The sequence below is a fragment of the Bactrocera dorsalis genome, chromosome 4 (assembly GCF_023373825.1).
Source record: "Bactrocera dorsalis isolate Fly_Bdor chromosome 4, ASM2337382v1, whole genome shotgun sequence".
Lineage (NCBI taxonomy): Eukaryota > Metazoa > Arthropoda > Insecta > Diptera > Tephritidae > Bactrocera > Bactrocera dorsalis.
This window is the reverse complement of record NC_064306.1, coordinates 8,177,331-8,200,178: the sequence shown is the minus strand read 5'-3', so window position 1 is coordinate 8,200,178 and position 22,848 is coordinate 8,177,331.

Here is a 22,848-nt window from a genome sequence, read left to right as displayed (position 1 = left end):
GTGGTTCGAGTTCCCTAATAGATATCTAATAGGTATTCGCGGATTCACAGTTTCGACTTTCATAGAAAATTCTTTTAAAAGGGGGGTCAGTTTCTGAGATATCAATCTCTCGGCTTCAGACCACCAAAATTTTGTAGTGAAAAATAGCAGGGAGCAGTCATATGAAGGAAGCTAAAAGACAACCTCTACACATAGTTCGAATGCTAAGATTATTAAAATTCAAAGCAAATTGTTAGGTTAGTACTTCAGGGTACATCATGAGAAGTTATCATCGATCCCTTCATATCTGTTTGCTATCGTAGCTCTTGACTTTTCTCTGAAGCATTGCTTGTCAATTCGAGGTTATACAAGGAGTTAGGTAACTCAGATTTAGATTGTACTCCTTTATTGGGTAGAGAAAGCAACTTTCGCGGAAGTCGAACCAATGATCGAAATATATCTTCTAGTGAGGTATTCTGCACAGATCCAGCTACGAAAGATTTGACATCTCGGGGTACAGTGCCGTTATAGTGCCATAACCAAGCTCGACTCTTTAAAATAGTTTCCTAGAAGATAAATGTAGGTTCATATTCGAACTATTCAATAGATCCTTTCTTCTAGAATAACCTCTAGACATTCCAGTCGATTAAGGAAAATTCATTATTTAAGAGCTCTGAGTAAGAAAATATACTTGTATATTATATTGAAGGAGAAGGGTTCCTGCAGATTTTACGCTTAAACCCAAGCGCAAGATACGAATTTATGCGCGGCTCGACTTTAATCGCCCACTCTGTAGGCACTCTTAGATTTTATACAAAATCATCAACTGCATTGCTGGTATTTATTGTCTCATATCCGGTAGATAGCCTAAAAACTTTTAATTCAGACTCTCAAAAAATGAATTCATTCGTAGCAGATCCTCATCACCTCTTCCTCACCAAACTAACAATATCTACTCCAAATAAACATAACCCAAAACGAGAGCAATCACACAAAACAACTTTGTAGACTATGAAATAATTTATCATTTTTGCTTCTATAACGTTCAAACTGCAATATTATTTTACCTACACTCATATTTCTTTCGCCAACACATTTTACCGTTATCGCCATGAACTTTTCGATCAAACTTTGATTGATTTTAAATTGCCACACATAACTTACAACCACCAGGAAAAGTAAAGTAAAATAAAAGCAACACAGAGTAAATAATAACAGTAACACTGGCGCTATAAATTGCAACAATAACAATAAAATACTTGCAAACGCCCACAGCGAAAATGTACGAACTTTGACGAGTCTCAACAGGTATAAATCTACTCGTATTAAACCAAGTGTTGCCAAGCGATTTACAACTACAAATACGTATACACTTGCAGTGCTTTGTGGATCCTTTGGTAAATAAGTGTCGATTGCTGACAAACGCTTGTCTTTTCTTCAGCATGGCTGACGCCTTTAGAAAACTTTTCAAAACTTGTTGAGAAAATTTTTGGGCTCGGGAGATTTTTGAAAGTTGTAGCTTAGAATGATTGCATTTGATTTTGAAATGTCAGAAGTCGGTTAAGAAACTAAAAATAAATAAATAAAGTAATTGTGTATAGAAAATTTCATTCAAGGTTACGTTTACAGTTAAATTTACTTATTTGGATAGTATTCTACTAATCATATAGTATCCCCACAAGTAATCGTCGGAGATCGTCTGTCTGCCTGTATATACGCGACCTAGTCCCTCAGTTTTTGAGATATCGAGCTGAATAGCCGTCCGGCCGTCTTTCCAACTGTGTTAAATGTAACTTGAGTAAAAAACTTGGTATACGTATCATCGTACAAGTGTTTTTTTAGTAGAATCGGGGGGAAGAGCTCGTAGATGGGCGTAATCGAATCACATAAGAACGCTTTATAGGAACTGAGATAAAATCGGGCAATCGGTGTGGCAGCAATATAGTACAAATGAATATATCGGAATAAAACTTTGCACAAATAATGCCTTAAAAGTATTCCATCTCGAATCTAAACGTTCTCAAAATCGGACCAAAACTATTTAAAACTCCAGAGAAGGCATATGTGGACCACAGTGCCTGTGCCTGACTTTTGCCGAAAACATCGGTCAATATTACATACATGAAGTTCATATGGAATCCTTTCTTGATAATACTATGTCCATATGTCTAAAATGGAAGGCATCGGGTCAGTACTGCTCTTAGCCTATATACATATAACTAATTGAAAGATTTTTGTGCTCCGGCTGAATATATCGGCCAATATGTGAGATATCTTTATAAAATCGAGTTAACTGCGTAAATGGGTGCCAAAAATTTATAAAATTAGTAAAATTGGGTGAAAAGTTGATAAATTAAGTAAATTGGTATTTGAAAATCGAATTTAATAGTCAGAGATCTTACTCATTTGGGCCTAGAAAAGAGAAAGTACAATTGGTACCAAAATCACTAATTTTTTTCGAAAAACAGCGTCGCTTTTAAGTCAATGAAACAAAATTTTCGGAGCACCAGGAAAATGTATTTTTACTGGTGATGAGTCTTACATCTATGCTTACAACCCGGAAACAGACGATCAGTTGGCCGAATATCACAACAAAAGTGAGTCAAAACAGGTCAAAAATTATGGTTATGTTGACAGTTTTCATCGATTATCGAGGTGTCGCAATCACCGTATTCACCTGATTCAGCTCCATGGGACTTCTTGCTATTCAGCAAACTCAAACGACCCGTCCTGAAACTGTTTTGAGTCAATTGAAGACAAAGAAAAAATGTTGGCACAAGTGTATTGTGACCAAGGGGATTACGTTGAGGGGGACGACATAGATTTTTGCTCATAGTAGTATGTCTCATTTGAAAATGATTTTAGTATAAATTTCACTGCTGGGAAGTAAAATATAGGAATAAAAATCAAAATTTGGGTAATAAAAATCAATATTTGGGAAAGTAAATATTTTATTTCCTTTAAATTTAAATACTTAAATGAAAAACTTGGAAAATATTTTTTGTTAATTTTTTTTTTTTATTAATATAATTTTTTTTAATTTTCTTTACCGTAATTACCTTACATTCCCATCATTTTATTTTTTATTTTTATTTTTCGGAGTATCTATAATTATCGCTAATTATATTGTTGTTACTTTTTGTCACTATTGTACATTCTGTTTACTTACTTAAACGCCAAAATTGAAATATGTGCATATGTATGCGCCGAACCAACAAAATATCGACTCATCACTGACATTAGCAAGAACAATAGCGGCAACAATGCCACCAACTAGCAAAACACATTAACGCAATTACGTGCACATGGGCGGTGGGCGATGGGGGCGCACGAGAAACAATCAACATGCTAGAGCAACAAAAACTGTATATATGCTGCCAAAAACGCAAAAGCGCATGGCTTCTCTTTGAGTGCGTTGCTGCTATTACTACAGCGTATACGCATCCAAACGCAGTCACACGCAGCAACAACATATCCATATATATGTATGTACATGTGTGCATGAAATTCTAGCTTACCTACATGTGCAAATATGTTGATATCTAGCTTTGTCTCTCTATCTATCTATTTCTGTGGGTTACTGTTATTATTGTTAATATTATCAGTATCATTATTTCCTATTGTGGTGTTGCCGTTGTTCCTATTGTTGTTGTTAAGCTATTTTACACAGTGTTTGTTGTTATTTTTGTTATTGTACGTTGTAGAGTAGCATGTTATTTGGCGAAAATTACAGTATCTAATGAAATGACAAGTTTGCGTAAGGCATATTCAAATAATATTTGTAAAAACACAGGGTGCCTAGTAAAATCAGAATAAACAAAAGTAATCTGAAGCAGTATTAAATGGGAAAAACTCTAACCTCGGTCGCAAAGAAGATATAATGTCATTCACAGATGCATTTATTCTAGTGTAAAGGGTAAAAAAAATTTGTTTCGTGATTTTATCAGTCAATTTGTATGGCAGCTATATTATATAGTGGTCCGATCTCAACAATTTGTACGGAGCTTGCAGCGTTGCTTTGAGCAATAATCTATGCTACATTTCATGAAGTTATCTTATGAAATAAAAAAGTTTTCCATACAAGAGTTTAATTTTAATCGGTCTCTTTGTATGACAAATATACTCCCCAGACGTACAATCCCAGCGGGATATGGTAGACATTGGTAAGCGAGCAAGGTAAACGATGCAGCATGATTGTATCGCTTACCCCGACCGATGAAAATTAACACGGCGATGTCCTACGAAAAGTAACAGATCACCTCTTTCGCTTACCATAGGGACGAAGAATTCTTCGATGGCAAAGTAAACGAAGAATTCTTCGATGCCATAGTAAACGAAGAATTCTTCGATGCCATAGTTAACGAAGATTTCTTTGATGCCACAGTTAACGATGAATTCTTCGATGCCACAGTTAACGAAGAATTCTTCGATGCCACAGTTAACGAAGAATTCTTCGATGCCATAGTTCACGAAGAATTCTTTGATGCCAAGGTCAATAGGAAAAATTGCATATTCGTATGAAAATAAGTATTATGTGTACAAAAACTCACCTTATAGGCCACTCACACTTTTTGTTAAAAAGAAAAATGCACTAGATTCAATACAATCGTTATAAAGGTTTTATTTTATGCGAAATACACTTAAAAATTGTTATAACAAAATGTGTTTAACTGAACTGAATTATTACAAATTGCAATAGTTTAAAAACGTTAAATACATATTATATATGTATGAATATATAAAATGATCAAAGGTTGAATACAGCAGGTTTTAAAAAACGTTAAATATACTTACATACTCGTATATACAGACGGGTAACTAGCGGAAAGAACCGGGATGCTGCCAAAGCGGAGATGTTGGTCACTACTCATTTAGCCATTATGGTTTTCTTTTATTTTTGTGGCTGAGTCTCTTTTCTTTTTTTTTTCAAGCAACGAGACTTGAAGAAACGGCCTTTGGCGAGCTTGATACTTTTTTGAATTTGGTGAATATACTCCGATTCGGTGAAGCCTTTAACTTTCACACATTCTACAAAAAAATTTGAAAGAGTATGTTTATAAATTTGAAGCATGTCCTTCAATGTTAAAAACAGGAAAAACTTACCAAAGAGTAACCAACTTTTTGCTTGATGATTTGACGAAATAATGAAAACATTTACTTATAAATTTTATTCCATCAATTTGTATTTGCCGTTTTTCACGTACTTACTTGACTTGTAAATATGAACACAGTAGAATTTAGCCGTATAGCTTACTTTTATGCATTACCTGGTATCGAAGAATTCTACATAGAATTTTCTTCGAAGTATTCTTCAAAGAAAAATGTAAGCGGGGAACCATTATTCCGCATATCTTACTTTTATGCATTACCTGGTATCGAAGAATTCTTCATAGAATTTTCTTCGAAGCATTCTTCAAAAAAAAATGTAAGCGGGGAACCATTATTCCGCATATCTTACTTTTATGCATTACCTGGTATCGAAGAATTCTTCATAGAATTTTCTTCGAAGCATTCTTCAAAAAAAAATGTAAGCGGGGAACCATTATTCCGCATATCTTACTTTTATGCATTACCTGGTATCGAAGAATTCTTCATAGAATTTTCTTCGAGGCATTCTTCAAAGAAAAATGTAAGCGGTGAACCATTATCCCGCTGGGATATCTGCGATACCTACAAATGAGTAGTTTTTGGAAAGAGAGAATTTCAAAGCGGTATTTCAAAAAGTTTAGACTAATTCCCATATGTATAAACAAACGGACTGACAGATAGACTGATATGACTAAATCGACTCAATTCATCACTCTAATAATTTATCTTTATATATATAAATCTTCTGACCGTGTGTTTGCATTTGAACCGCTCCTAAACGAATGGGCCGATTTTGATGAAATTTTGTGTGTATGTTCAAGGAGATTCGAGAATGGTTTAGATTTACAATTTGGTCCACTGGAAAATGTTTTTTAAATTAGTTTTTTCATTTTTAATCAATTGTTAATTTTGAAATGTTTGACCGATAGATGGCGCTACCATCGCAGTATCCAATATTCAAACCTTAAATTGGCGTAAACGTGTATTAAACAAAACGATGCCAAAGTAAAAGGCGACATCTGTGGATCAAGTTTTTATATTGAGGTCAGAGTTCGTTCTTAAGTAACAAATTGGGTGGTTCAATACATCTATGGGCAGCTATAACATTTTTTTCATACCTGCTAACTATTGGAGGGGGTATCTTGACAGGCAATTTACAATTGCAAAAGGTCTGGCATAAAAAATAGTGGCATAACTGAAGTGTTGATAAAAAATTTGAGATATACAGAAATCTTTTCGAAGCATTGCACAGAGCAATACAATATTTAAACGGGAACGATGAATACATATATGCGTACAATTTTAAACTGATCCTTCCTGAAAAATAGTAAAATTGCTAAATATTGGGAATGGTAGAATAAAACTGCAATCAAATACACAATGCTCATTTATCATTCGATGAATAATATACCGCGGGCATCCCAAAAGACTGATGCCATAACCTTGCCAGCCGATTTTTTTGTCTTTCCACGCTTGAGAACCGTTTCTTAATATGCAGTCCACCAGGCTGACAATCGATTGGTCTCGATTGATTTCACTGATGCACAGCCCAAATTCAATAGTATTTTTACCCCAAAAACCAATTCTTTCTTAACGCACGAAATGCTTTATGATTCATTTTTGTTGCTTCATCAAAATGCGATATGCGATTATTCCTTAACTAATACTTATAATCTAACTAATAGAAATCATATAAAGGGTGATTTTTTAAGAGCTTGATAACTTTTTTTAAAAAAAAAACGCATAAAATTTGCAAAATCTCATCGGTTCTTTATTTGAAACGTTAGATTGGTTCATGACATTTACTTTTTGAAGATAATTTCATTTAAATGTTGACCGCGGCTGCGTCTTAGGTGGTCCATTCGGAAAGTCCAATTTTGGGCAACTTTTTCGAGCATTTCGGCCGGAATAGCCCGAATTTCTTCGGAAATGTTGTCTTCCAAAGCTGGAATAGTTGCTGGCTTATTTCTGTAGACTTTAGACTTGACGTAGCCCTACAAAAAATAGTCTAAAGGCGTTAAATCGCATGATCTTGGTGGCCAACTTACGGGTCCATTTCTTGAGATGAATTGTTGTCCGAAGTTTTCCCTCAAAATGGCCATAGAATCGCGAGCTGTGTGGCATGTAGCGCCATCTTGTTGAAACCACATGTCAACCAAGTTCAGTTCTTCCATTTTTGGCAACAAAAAGTTTGTTAGCATCGAACGATAGCGATCGCCATTCACCGTAACGTTGCGTCCAACAGCATCTTTGAAAAAATACGGTCCAATGATTCCACCAGCGTACAAACCACACCAAACAGTGCATTTTTCGGGATGCATGGGCAGTTCTTGAACGGCTTCTGGTTGCTCTTCACCCCAAATGCGGCAATTTTGCTTATTTACGTAGCCATTCAACCAGAAATGAGCCTCATCGCTGAACAAAATTTGTCGATAAAAAAGCGGATTTTCTGCCAACTTTTCTAGGGCCCATTCACTGAAAATTCGACGTTGTGGCAGATCGTTCGGCTTCAGTTCTTGCACGAGCTGTATTTTATACGGTTTTACACCAAGATCTTTGCGTAAAATCTTCCATGTGGTCGAATAACACAAACCCAATTGCTGCGAACGGCGACGAATCGACATTTCACGGTCTTCAGCCACACTCTCAGAAACAGACGCAATATTCTCTTCTGTACGCACTGTACGCATTCGTGTGGTTGGTTTAATGTCCAATAAAGTAAACTGAGTGCGAAACTTGGTCACAATCGCATTAATTGTTTGCTCACTTGGTCGATTATGTAGACCATAAATCGGACGTAAAGCGCGAAACACATTTCGAACCGAACACTGATTTTGGTAATAAAATTCAATGATTTGCAAGCGTTGCTCGTTAGTAAGTCTATTCATGATGAAATGTCAAAGCATACTGAGCATCTTTCTCTTTGACACCATGTCTGAAATCCCACGTGATCTGTCAAATACTAATGCATGAAAATCCTAACCTCAAAAAAATCACCCGTTAGATGGTATTAGTAGTACTACCTATGTATCAGCCACAGTAAAAGGTAGGCGGGTCCTCTAGTCATTTATATATTTATATACTAAAAACAGTTTTCTAGGCGTTAATTGGACATTTTATATTTGGCACACTTCCTACTTCATTGTTTCCTTTATCTCATTCTACCAAATTGAAGTAAAATTTAATTTTCCCTTCCTTCTCCACAGCTTTGCTATTTTTCTTTTTTTTTTTCTTACAATATTCGTTCTATGATATTTCGTACTTTTTACTTTGCTCTCCACCTCCGCTTACCAAATTATTCTCATACTGTGATTTGCATAACCCTTTTTTGTGAATGTAATCTATTTTGCGTTAATATTCCAAACTCGCAAACACCCTGTGCACTACACTGCTTGCATTTAGTATACGTACTAAAGCAATTTCAGTTTGGCTTTTGCATACAAATGCTGCGGTTACGGTATTCTATTGCACGCATCAACACATTATTGCTTACTCTGTTGGCTTCTCTGTGTACTGCGACTGTACTTCCTGCGTAGTCTACAGTGGCCCCACAAGTTGCTGCGATCTTGCCATTTTTGATTGTCATTTGATTGCTTTGGCAAATTGCAAATGTCAAGTAGACAAAATTTGTAAATTGCTATGCAAGTGTAATTTATAATTTTGTATTATTGTAATGCATTACAAAATATATCGGTGCTGAAAATTTGTTATTATTATCGATTATTTTTATTTATTTGTAGCTGGCTCAACCACTGATTGCATTGTACGCTATGACTATTTGGTGAATACGGTCACAATTTTACACATTTCATTGCATTTAATATTCCACTGATGAAGTGAATGGAATTTTGATTGGAATTAGTGAGTATTTTGTATGTAAATTCTAATTGGAAATATATTCACTTCCATGAACAGAATAGTAGGTTATTAGAAATTTGGTAGCCTGTTGCAACTTTGAGGAGGGAAACAATTTTGTTTAGCATATTGAGTTTTTTTATTTAAATTCAGTTAATATTTTCAGTTCTGCACTCATTTTAACTTCAATTAAAGGGGTTTAAAGTTTAAATTTAAATTTCATTGCTTAAAACGATAATGCCCTTTTCACATAAATTTTGAAATGAAAGACACCAACTAACGAAATGGCTACATAAATGTTCCTTATATAAGGAGTAAGTAAGTAGTAAACTTCCACATCTACATCACCCTCAAATATATGTATCTCTGTAAAACTCCAGTGTTGAGTGAACCACCCACGCTACCCACGGCGTCGGTAGCGAGCTCTAATGATATTCACCGCACTTATTTACGCCAGCATTACTGTCAATAAATTGACATTTTAAAACGAACCCCCAACACGAGGAGTTGAAACGGTGAAACAGAAGGGTTGCATGTTCCACCCTAGGGTACATACACTTCACAGGGTCCTAGACACTACAACCCCACTCGTAGCCAGTTGCATCCTGCTTACCTGACATGGCTTCATCATGAGAAATGCTGTCAACCACCACTCAATCTCAGGCGAATAAAAGTAAATAGATAAGACCTGCGTTGCAGCAACGTCAAGGTTACAAAATACGAAAAGCCATTAAAAAGTGCTTTACTACGCATAGTAGCAAGACTATATATAATATCGGTTCCCATACCTCAAAAATAAAAATATGACAGTAACAGCATTGCGGTTGTCGTTGGCAATTTTAAAGAAGTATCGGAAAGACTCCTAGAGGAAGTGTGTAGTGACAGCAAACGGGAAAAATGCGCTTGTCTCAGCATATCAACGGAAGCAACAAAGGTAATTACCGCAGCAATTTCCAGTTGGGAGAGTTTCTTCAACGAGCAGAAAATTGCAGCACAAAAATAACAAATTACATAAATGCACGCGTCGAGGAGTCAACGAAGTAAATTGGTGCAAAACTAGTTTAAGAATTTTAGATGAAGGCGAATTTTGCGTTCATATGATAATCCGCGTGGGGGCGAATGAGCGGAGTGTGACGCACTCGTATAAATAACCTTTAGTTAAATTTAGAAGCTGAATAATAAGCACAGAGGTGAAATTTACTGTAGAAAGATTTCGTTCCACTGAAGTGGGAGAGAATTAGTAGCTCCAGCGTTTACCCTTCACGTAAATAACTTCAGATAGGCGGGACCCACTAGAATTTTCGAAAACTTTGATTTCATTCCAAAATGCTTGGATTACCAGAGCAACGAGCGTGAATATATTTTCTCACACAAACTTTGGAAGGATGTAAGAAAGGAAAGGACTCACTGGAGGAGAAGGTAGGTGATCATTTTAAAGTATGGATCAAAACTAGACGTTAAGGTAGGTAGAGGAATATACAGTCGGAAATTATCTATCAACTCCACTTTTATACTACTCCGGAGCGCAGTCTCCTTCAGAGTGTTGACTACCCACCTACCGATAGATGCCGACATCAGCTGGCTGACTGTAAGTTCAAGACTGGACTTCTTATCTTTAGCATCGTTATAATCGAGGGATGTATGGAAGGGAAGAACTCGCTGGAGGAGAGGTGCGGGTAGCTTTTTGGTGGATGGATCAAAACTGGACGCTAGTGAAGACGGAGGAATATACAGTAGGAAATTATCAACTCCACTTTGATTCCTTCTGAACAATGCAGTGTGTTCCAAGTAATCCACAGATTTCAGAAAACATTAGATTTTAATTAAGAATTTAAGCCAGACTCTGCTATGAATGCAAGCTTCTAAATCCTTATGGCAAAAGCAGCATTGTCGGCATCACTAAGTAACCTTACTAAAGATTCTACTTAAAGCTCATTTTGTTGCCTCATAAATATTTTCTGCTTATGACACGTTTAATATATGTATACATATATATGTATATTTCACACAAAGCGTTTCCAACTCAGTTGAGCGTCAATTTCACTTTCCTCCGCACGTTCATTTGCGTGGCTTTGTTTATAAGCTTTTGCATGAGCAGTTATCAACCAGCTGCTATTGTTTCTTTGTTCTTCGCTTGTTGTATTGAGTTGTGCAGTTTATGAACGGCGATTGTGTCAGCGACAGTGTAGAGGAGATTATGGCGGAAGGATAAATGAGCGAACACAATCACTTTGATAGGAAAAACAAGTCAATAGAATAGAGGGATAGAGCAGGTGGATGTATGTCATTTATGGATATTGAGTAGTCTTTGCATTGCTAGACTTCTATTTGTGGCTAGTGTAAAGGCTTTCGCCGAAGACAAATGACTGCTATTCTCGTTTTTGTTATTAAAAGAATTTTTTTCTTGAATAATTATTTATATTCATTAATAACATGTCTTACATTTAAATAACAGGCTTCCAAAAATAATTTAATGTGGTGATTTGTTTTTTTTATTCTATATACGAAAATAAACATTAAAAGTTTTTTACGAAATGCAAAATCAAAAAGAAAAAAATATAATATTTATGCTCACCCCATTTAGTTGTAAAGCTCCTTGTTAATACTTTTGAAATACATTTTGGATATACACTTTGCTTACATTTTTTACGCTACACTTCTCCACTTTATTTTTAGCTTTTTACTTTGATTACATTTTTTACACTACTCTTTTCTACTTTATTTTTTTACTTTTTATTTTTTTTATAATGAAAAACAACATTTTTATATTTTCACAGAACTTTTCATTATTTTATTTTTTTATTTTTTTTACTTTCTATTATTTATTATTTACTTTATTAAATTATTTTTTATTATTTATGTTTTTTTAATTTTATATCATTTTTATAATATACATATACGCAAATTTATACACTAATTTTATTATTATATTTTTAGAATTTATATTTATTTATTTATTACTTTTCTTTGATTTTCTACTATTTTTTCTTATATAATTTATTAATTTTTATTACTTTATATTTATATTTATATACTTTATACTTTATTAAATTATTATGTATTATTTTTTATTATTTATATTATTTAATTTAATATAATTTTTAAATTATACATACATATACACATATTTATACACCAATTTTATTATTATTTTTTTATTATTTATATTTATTTATTTATTACTTTTTTTAGAATTGCTATTATTTTTTCTTATATAATTTATTAACTTTTATTACTTTATATTTATTATTTTATATAACATTTTTTTATATTTTTTTTATTTATATTATTTTTATTCTTCAATTTTGTATTACATATTTTAAATTTATATAATATATTTATTTTATACATAAATACATATGTACATATGTGTGTATATTATTTTTTCATTATTTTATATATAATTGCTTTAATATATGTTTTCTATTATAATTTACATTTATTTTTTTATTTTACTTTTTCCCTAATTTTTCACCATTTTAACCTTAGCATAATTAGATTTTAGTGGCATTTAGAACTTTATATTATAAACCTTTTAATTTAACTTCACATTTACATTTTCCTTATATTTGCCTTTCTTTAAATTTAATTTTTTTTATTATTTCACTTTAGATTTAATTATGCATTTAATTTACATATATTTTATTTTTTTACACTTTTCACACCTCACATATTTTTCATACATACTCAAATTATATTACACTTCACTTTTTTCTTTGCACATCTTCCATCTTCTTATAACATTGCAACTGCATGCTTACAACCATCTCTATATACATGTGTTAACATACTACACATATACAAGTGCACTTCTATACGAAACGTATGTGCTTTACGAAGGCACCTGTTACTAGCCATGTAATGCATATAAAAACATGTCCGTGCAGGTACCCGGCTTAACTGCACATTACATTTGTAACATTATTATTAGGCACTATTTGTTTTGCACACATTTTAACTAAGTTTTGATATGATACCGAATAGCTTAACACTACAACAAATTGCTTTTAACATTAATTAATAGCAACACCTGTCCTGGGCGCTTGTGGTCGCAGCCGCCGGCACGCACCAGTTGTCCATTGCCCATTGTCACATTTATACTTTAGGTAATCACTTTTTTTACAACGAATGTACGCAACCGACCGCAATTAACTGAGAAACGTTTTAATTAACACCGACGCACGATTTGTTTGTTTATAGCAACTATTTTAATTTCACTTCCGGAATCCAGCAGCTAATTGGAATTTGCAAAATTAAAATTGAAAGATGCTGCTGTCAAACTTTCGGCGGTTAACGAGTGTGATGCCAGATGCGCGATCACTTCACAGCGCTGCAGGACTGTTAAGAAAATGTGTCTTACTCGGCGATTAGAGTAGCAACTTCACTTCTTGAAAAATATTAATACTTGTGATATTGACAGAAATTCCTAGAGAAAGTTTTCAAATATATAAAAAAAGTTTTCAATTTATGCACAAAGTGCTCACATTTGCGGTGAAGACAAATATTCAACTTTATTTTTGTAGATATAATAAAATATATATAAAGATATCATAAAATAGTGCTGTAATAGGTATGTTTGCACTACTTCTTCAAACTTTTTTGATTTTCTTTATAGTAAAGTCTTTAATAGAGTATATTACATATAATACATGGTATAATAAATTTCCATCAACTCGATTTGAAAGTTTTGATTTGTTTAAAATGCTTTTCAATTGTTTGAAGTTTTAGAGTTAGTTTTTTTGTTTTAGTTTTAAGTGTATTAAGTTGTGTTTTTATTATTTTTAAAATCTTATGTACAATATACATACATATATTTTATGAAAAAAAACCTTTACATTAATCTCCTCAGACCCACTATTGTGAATCACGCTGCTGTAAGAAGAAGCTTCAACGGAAATTGACACAACAACTAACAGCTGTTTGCGAAATTGCAAATTTTTTAGCGGCTAAAGTTCGAATTGCAATTTTAATTTGGAAAGAGAATTTGTTCTAAATATTTTGATTTCTAGTGATTAAATGTGTGTTAGTGATTTAAATGTGATAATATAAGTGTATTTGTGTGTAAAATAAAGTAAAGTGCGGTTTTTGTGTTGTTATTAATATTGTGGGTAGAGCAAACCGCGACCGGACGCTTGTTGAAGGTATTTATTCTAAATTGAAATATAGAAGTTTAAGCAATATTATTATCTATATTTTTCATCTTTCTATAGTTGCACTTGCCTTTGCATTCAGTGGAGTAATACTAAATCAGTATTACCTGCAAGCATCGTGCTTGTACGCTTCAAGTGCATTGAGTCCCCTATTCAAGGTCACTCAACTGTAACCTATGATTGGCTTAAGTTTTGCAGTGTTTAACAAATAATACACATGCGGTTCGCCAATGAGCGCTACGTGTACGGGCAGGTAGTCAATATTTCTACTTTGACTGTCAGCCAATGGTAAATGTTTGAAATAAACTGGCGGTTTGCAAAAGGAAATAGGAGGATCGTGTTAAGGTATGCTATGTAAATGGATAAATATATTTGCAGTGAGCACATTAAGTATAAGCTGCAATAATAGTTTCAGCAATCAATTTATATTGACTATTGCCGTACTTAATTTAACTTTGATTCGACTACCTCATTCTAGAGCGCTTGTAGCTTATTTTTTTATGTAATTATCTTCTTTTTAGTACCTTAATAGCTTATTTTTTATATATTTATCTTCTTTTTAGTACCTTACTAGCTTATCTTTTATGTAATTATCTTCTTTTTAGTACGTTAACAGCTTTGCATGCTCAACGCTGTTCCAACGGCAACACAAGCTTCAATCGCTACAACAGTGCCACTATAAACTGATTGACTGACTATGCAACAAGTTCACGCTTAATGTTATTTATAAGTCGGTATTATGCAAACAACGCCATTTGCACAAAATAGCATCAAGTGTTCTAAGCGGCAGCGTGCATAAGAAATACCAAAGCAATTACTGCCACAATTTTGTAAATACTTAAAATGAAACAAAGTGCATTTCTGCATATAAATAGGTGAGTAAATATTAAACAATATAATGCAAAGTATTTCATATAAATGGAGGTACGTTCGTAGCTGTTGCAAGTGCTTGCGCTATCAGCAGGCAATACTCTATATAGTTTATATATAAATATGTAAATAACGCGCACGGTAAGCGCAAAAAATAAAAGCCGTTTATTTAGTTGAGATCTGTGGCACGGCTTTACTTGCCGGCTGCTATCATACGACTTACCGTGCCGCCGCTACGCTGCTCAACTTCTGGAGCTGCCTCGCTTTTGCAGCGCGCGCACCTGCTTTACCTTTGCACAAATTGCCTTAACTTCCGCTTGCCGCTGCTGCCTCACGTGCTTTATACTTCAAGTGTTTTGCATACAATTTGCATTTACTTTTCTGCAGCTTTACTGCCTGCACTTGCCTGCTTGCAATTTATATATATTGTTGCAGTTGCTGTCGTTTTTTATTTTATTCGCGTCGTTATTTGCTGCATTTCATTTCAAATTACGTTTTTATTTTATTTGCACTTGCACTGTGTTGGATTTTATTTTTAATTGCAAGGAATATGCAGTAACTTATGTAATTATTTATTTAAGTTGGCAGCTGCTGAAAGGATTTTCTTTATCTTATGTTATGTAACTATGCAATGCGATTGGTATTTAAATGAAAGTTATGCATGTGTCTTCGAAATTCTTTAATTAAGCATAAAAATGCTTCAAATAAGCTGCAAGACATACCTATTGAGTTGCTCTTTAGTTATCAACGACGGATGTGTGTGAATTTTTGGAGGTTATGCAAGGCGCAACAAGTTTTAAAGATGTTTTAATGTTTTTGTTGTAATTATAATAGCAATAACTAAAAGCAAATATATTCATAAAGCATAATGCCATTCCCTAGACAGCTGGGTCTACGAAAACGGAGCGAATCCGGTGTAGTACCGAGAATTCCGCAGATGTTAACGTGTTTTCTAATTCTTTTTTTATATTTTTAAGAAAGCTGCGTTAATTATTGTATACTTCTCAACCGATTTATAATTTATGTCCCCCGCAAATTTGTGCTCAAAAGTTGAACTTTCATCTGTAAACATTACTTTCCGCTCCTTTACACCTCATAAAACTCTGCGGGCTTATCAAGCGCACCATAAATATCAACTCTGTTCTGAGTTTTATAAGGTTTCAAATCTCCGCACAATCTCATTAAAAAATCGGTGTGTAAATTCTTGCGTTGTTAGTAAACTTTGCCAAAGAAGCCAACAGTCAATGCAAGAGCAAAACTTCAACACGTAAAAAGCCGCAACACACTGCCTCTCACTTGCAGCAAAGCGCTGCGTATTTACAAATACTTCATTAATCTATAAATAAGGCCAACAGTTTTGTAATTAAGACAATATGCGAAAGATATACAAACAACCACTTGCCTAAGTACCGCCCAACCCACCAAACCGGAAATATCCATGCACTTAAGCCACATTCGTGTTTGTTAAAAGGCGCTGTTCGCGGCGGTGCTCTAAACTCACCTGCTTTGCATACACTTGGGAGTCCACTTAATTGTTTTGGTGCGCTTTTGATGCCACAAAAACGCCAACTTTGCTCAAATTTAATTATGAGTTTTAATTTTTTTATTATTATTTTCATTTGCAACGCCCGCCCGGCGCGCGTACCTTGCTTGGCCTGGTTTAAGCTTTGTGCAGCACACGCCACCAGCCGCGCGCGCAGTCGCGTGCTTTAATTGCGAAACGTCGAGAGTTACTTCTAAACTTTTTTTTTGGGGTTAAAGGTTGCCTAAGTATATAAGTTTATGCCGTTATGAAGTGGCAAGAAACTGTGGCTGCCGCTTTGTAGTTTGCGCTGACTGCTGAGACTTTGCTCATTGCTGTAGTTCCAACAATAAAAGTACAATCAGCTGAGCTGCAGTTAGCAGGCGTCCAGGCGACGGCTGTGTGCGGTATTAAGAAAAAGTCAGTCCAGAGGAAGTTATTGAAACTTTTTGATTGAATTCATTTGTAGTGGTTTGAAACTTGTAAATGTAGTGGTTAAGTTTTGCAATATCATTAAAAGATAGTAAAGCGAATGAAGTGAAATGAGTTATGAAGTCATTGTGCACTAAACAATAGCACTGGTGAGGTATGTGTGTGCGTTTGGCAGTGAACTAGCGCTTAGAAGCTTTATTGTATTGTGTGCCACAAAAAAATTTGGAGTTATGCCCTCTTCTACTCAGACCGCGTCCCAGCAGATAAAACTACGAAGCTTAAAAATCTGTTTGGTAATGATTTTTGTTGTTATAGCAGTTGTCTAGACCGTGTTTATGTGACAAGGCGTCAAGTTTCGATGGCGTGGGACCCCGTTTTGGGATTTTTTATCCGGACAAGGCCAGCGGAGCCATCAACACCTCCACCAACTCCCTTCCCGTCAAGGCGTACTTGGAGTCAAATCACCACCCATAGCAGACGAAGAGCTCCAGCTGCCGCGAGAAACGCGAGTAACCCTAGCGCAACTTCGTTCTGGATACTGTAGCAGGTTAAACTCCTACTTAACCCGAATAGACCCTGACATACCCAATGTATGTCCTGCATGCAACGAGTCTCCGCATGATACTGACCACCTCTTTGCATGCCCTACGAACCCTACTCATCTAACACTCTCCTCCCTATGGTCCGACCCCGTCGAAATAGCACGTTTCTTGGGCCTCCCGTTAGATGACGTCGACGACAACACAAGTGACCATTATATCCTAACGGGGATTAGATATACCGTTAAACTACAACAACATCCGGCCAAGGACTGTCAACTCGGCAGCAACGGAAACAACGGGGTGGGACCCGGAGGTGGAGGGACACTCCAGCCAAAGGTTTTCATTTTGGGTATCTAGCCCTCTTGAGATCGGCAAGTAGTAATGATTTTGGTCGGAGGTGTTCCCAGCTACTTTTTTTAGTCGTACGATCCTTAAACGACCAAAATAAAGGCTTTGCATAGAATGAACCGACATCCACCAACGTTCGACGTTCACTGCTGCAGACATGTCTACGACATGCAGAACGTCCATTACCTATGAAACGATCCTCACTTTTTCCAGTAGTAATGTCTTTAAAAGTGTTTCCCGACCCATCAAAGTTATACTCATAGAGCAATCGACTGCTAAATGACAATGTCTTTCTCAAATTTTGCGAGGCAGGAGCTTTAAGCCGCCTAAGGAAAGGCTCCAAGCTATTGACCTTGACAAAATCCCAACTTAAATTTGAACTCCACTCAAGTAACTACGGGTGAAACCTTCAACAAATAGCCTGTTGGGGATTTTCGTTTTTCAATCACAGATCCCCTTAAAACTTACACAAATCCGATTAAAAGCTCCGTAAGATCCCAGCTTTACATACCTCTTGAACTTAATAAAGCGGTAGAAGCTAAGTTAGCTCTTCAGAGTCTTAATTGTTAGACTTCAGTCTAGTAGACTCTTTGCGTAGCACTCCTTATATTTGTAAACAAATTTTTTGAAGCTTTCAGAGCTTTCAAACTCCCTAAGTTTTTAAACCACTGTAGGACTAGAAACTGGACATCTGAAACCTCTTGTTACCGCATACTGATATTAGTTTCATTATTTATTTAATTAAAAGCACTGCAAGCTCACAGATCCTCACACCGCTCGAGCTTATTAAAGCGTTAGAACCCAAGTATATTTTGACCTCAAATGAAAGCTTTCTTAGCGGTACTTTAATGTGGCTGGTGAGATAATCCAATTGTGTCAGAACTCATATGAATATCTTTAGTTTAATAATCGAGTGTAGGCTGTAAGATCCCGACTCCTTCGCCCTTTGTTGAACTTCAAAAAGCATCTCAAAGCTTCGTCCAAAGCTTCTGAATAAACTTCGAAGCAATACTAGCCTCTCTTTTGAAACATTTAAAAGACCTCGCCTTTAGCTTGATGTGTCAAAGTTGTATTCGTTCGCGAAAGGCTTCTATAAACACATCCAATAGTCTGTAATCGAGCTAACCTCAAAATCATTGCACGAAACATCTTCTCTGCTACAATTTATTGAAATGAATAATAATACAATTTTTACAGCTCTTCACAAATACCGTGCTGTCAATTCACTGTGACCCCTCCTCGCTTAACGAAGATGCAATTTTATCATACGCCATCTTCTATCCTCTTTGCTATAACACATAACCAACAAAATGCTTACCTTTCCAATTTAGAATAAGCCCCACGGCTGTATAACATCAAAGTACAAATAAATATATGTGTATGTATGGCATCATTTTAAGAATTTGCCGTCTAAGTGGAAATCAATTTAATTTTCAACACTTAAACTGTCAATTGGCTGTCAACGCAAAGATAATTTTCAAAATATACACAATTATTAATAACTAATGCGCGCTTCAGGCTTTCGAATATAAATATGTTTTATAAATACATACAGACATTATAAATGGATGCTTAGGAATATGCGCGTCTAAATATAACTTCGTTTGTCAGTCGATATTGAATGCGTATCGCCAGCAGCGACTTGTAACTGTACAAAATTCAATTATAAAGTTTTGCATAACTGACTGACTGACTTCCTGCCCCTTTCACAATAATATTGAACAGATGAAAAGTTTAAGCTCGTTTAGCAATAATATTGAACAAATGAACAGTTGAAACTGACAGGAAATTCTACACATCTATTTATTTTATAACCTCTGTTGAATCGGTTATGCAGAAGCTTGAAAGCGCCAACGGGCAGTGGAGAGATTTAGCTAGCTATTGATGGCAGCGATTGAGTACGGTTATCAACCTCCATTAATTGACATCGGCACAGTTTAGGATCCTTAGCAGCTTGTCACTCGGTACCCATTTCGTCGATAGGCCAATGTGATACAGACAGAACAGAAAATATCTGTAAAAATGAATTACTATATTGTTTGCTCGAAATTATTTTTGCTTTAGACACCATTTCTATAGTGCTTAGAGGTTGTTATTGTTCGATTTTCTTACGTGGGCTTTTTCTCAAGTAGTGGTTAAAGTCGGAGAGTCTATAACAACTGAGCTTCAGAGCTCAGATAATAAATTTAGTACATAAACTTGATTCCAAAATCTCGTCACTTTCCAATATGTTAAAGATATCATTTCTAAGATATCAAAACTACGTGATTTATTGAAGTCCGTATAAAACTTATGTTAGGATAAGATCTCGAAAGAAACGCTGTACTTTAACCTGTCACATCTACCTTTACGAAGCTGACATTAGATCTGAATCAGGAAGATCTTACAACTTTCTAAGCTTTACAAAACCCTCAACTCGACTACTATGTATATGATACCGTTGATCTGGGAGCTCTTTCTATTTTAAACTGGAGTTTAGACTATTTATTAAACGGAGACCATAGATCACCTTATTCCTCGTTACTAAAATCAAAGGCAGAGTATTCGGTACAATCCGTTGGTTGCTCCAGCTGTCAATTGACGTCCACTTGAAAGCAGTTGCTTGACATACATTTCACATCCGTTTGACAGCTGCCATACGACTTGCATTTGTCATCCATTTGACAGCTGCCATCCGACATTCATTTGACAGTAACGGTTTGCCACCTGCATTCTTTTGACAGCAGTAATCTGACAACATTTGACTACTGACTTGCATTTGACAGTTGCTGTCTGACTTGCCACCGTTTGACAGTTGCCATTTGACATCTTCCATCTGAGTTTCATTTGATAGTTTCCCTCTGACATTTATTTAACAGCTACCATATGACTTCCATTTGACATCTGTATATGACTTCCATTTGACATCTGTTTGACAGCTGTTGTATGACATTCATTTAAAAGCCGACATCTAGCATCCATTTGACAGCTGACAATCAGTTTTGACAGATATCACTTGATCGCTAAAATCTGACTTCCATCTGACATCCATTTGACAGCTGTCATCTTACAACCATTTGACATTATTTTAAGGTATACTGTTACTATGACGGTTCAGTCCTGTTAGGCTAACAGAATTCTCGTGGATATGGCGAGAAACAATACTTAAGAAGTCATTTAACCGATTCTGGTGCCTAATAGTGTCCTTCCGCTTTCAAATACAGTCTAATCGTACTTTCTAAAGTATCTAAATTTCAAGTTATATTTCCAAAGCATTTTTATGTCAATAGTTAACTAGTACAACAACAGCATAGAGAACACCAAACGGATATTGAGAAATATTTTGCGCTGCCAACTTATCAAACGCAGTGACCAACTACTGGCGTTGACAGACAATATGACTGCTAGCAGTGAACCGCTACACGTAACTGCTACACTCACACATACATACAATCATGTACAACAACAACACTACGTGCTTACAGCCTGGAAGCCATAACACTTAATTACTTTAAACTTTTTAATTAAACGCAACGAGCGTGTAGGAAAGCCAGGAAAGTTCGCTCACACACACAAGCAAAAAATGTTAGTTATATATATGTATATACATAATTTTGCTTTGCTAGCTATGCTTTTTTCTGCCGCGCATGACAAGTGGGTGTCTCGCAGGCGGTCAGCTGCAGCAACAAGCGTGAATCTGTGCGGGTGTGTGTGTGTGTGCGTCGAGTTGAGGACAAAGTTATTATGTGCCTTAAGGATAATCATACGAAAGGCTTGTGCCCTTGTATGAGTTTATGTGTGCGTGTCTGCTGCTTAGTTTCAACCGGGACTCAGGCAAACACTGTGCATTGTCGAGTGACATTTTCTCTAAGTGACACAAATTTTTCTGTAATGAACACTAATAAGAATTTGATTGGCGCTTGTCGTCAACACGTGCCCTCTAGCCCGCTCGCCGCTAAGGGAGACTGTCTATATTTTCTTTTAAAGCGATTTATTAATATCTTAATGATATCAAACAAGAAAAAGTCTTGTATAAGTCAAAATATAATTGAAGTTTAATTGCCGAATGGATAATGGTCGGAATTGATTGAATTTGTGGCTGCTGCGAGTGATTGGCGGAATATGGAGCAGACTTTTGCACTAATAATATTTGCTGCTATGAAATTTGATTAAGTTTTCAAGCATTTAACTAGTCGTAAGCAAAGATAGCTAAGCGTAATAGTGTTTGAAATTGTGGCGCCTGAATGTAGACTACATTTTTTTTATTTGTTCAGCTGAAAGATGTTATATAAGATTAAATATATAAATATCTCTAAAATTAATAGATTATATAGTCTCATTTTCGAAAATCTGCATCTTTCTTGAAACTTCCTTAACCGCCATTTTCTAGTCAAAATTAGCGCACCCTAATGTTCTGCCAATGAAACTACTGAGCCATGCTACGAAAACTATTTGGCTTCCTCCCTCTAAATCTAAACACTTACAGTTCATTGATTCGCCATTTATTATTCTTAATTGCCCATTAAATGGAAATCGTTGCATACATGAAGGCGCTAAATGCCACTACCTAGTATTTTCCTACTGATTGTTAACAGAAATTTAATTTTGCTCAATACCAATAAAAATTCCATTTAAATCACAGCAAAGTCAAACTGCATTTCAAACAAAAATAATATAAAAAAAGCTCAAGCTGTAAACGGTAGCAAACGATAAAGCGAATTCATGCTGTCGTTAAAGTGTTGTTGTGCTTGTATATGGTTGTGACAGTTGTGCCACACTTCACTGACTTCTAATGCATATGCATAAATACGTATTTGCGACTATTAACGGGCTTGTGCGCCGAAAACTATGCTATAAAAAGTGATTGCAGCAAATAGTAAAGCGATTTCAGCAATTCGACTCTTTCAATTTTCACTTAGCACAAAGGAAATATTTTCCGACAAGCGGCCTGTTGCTGAAAATGCTAAAAATTCAGTTCCACTAAATATTGCATACTTTTGGGCGCACTATTTTCACAGCCGTTGCATGCTCAAAAATCCATTTCCTTCGACATTTATGGCTTTTTGCATGCGCCATGTCGCAT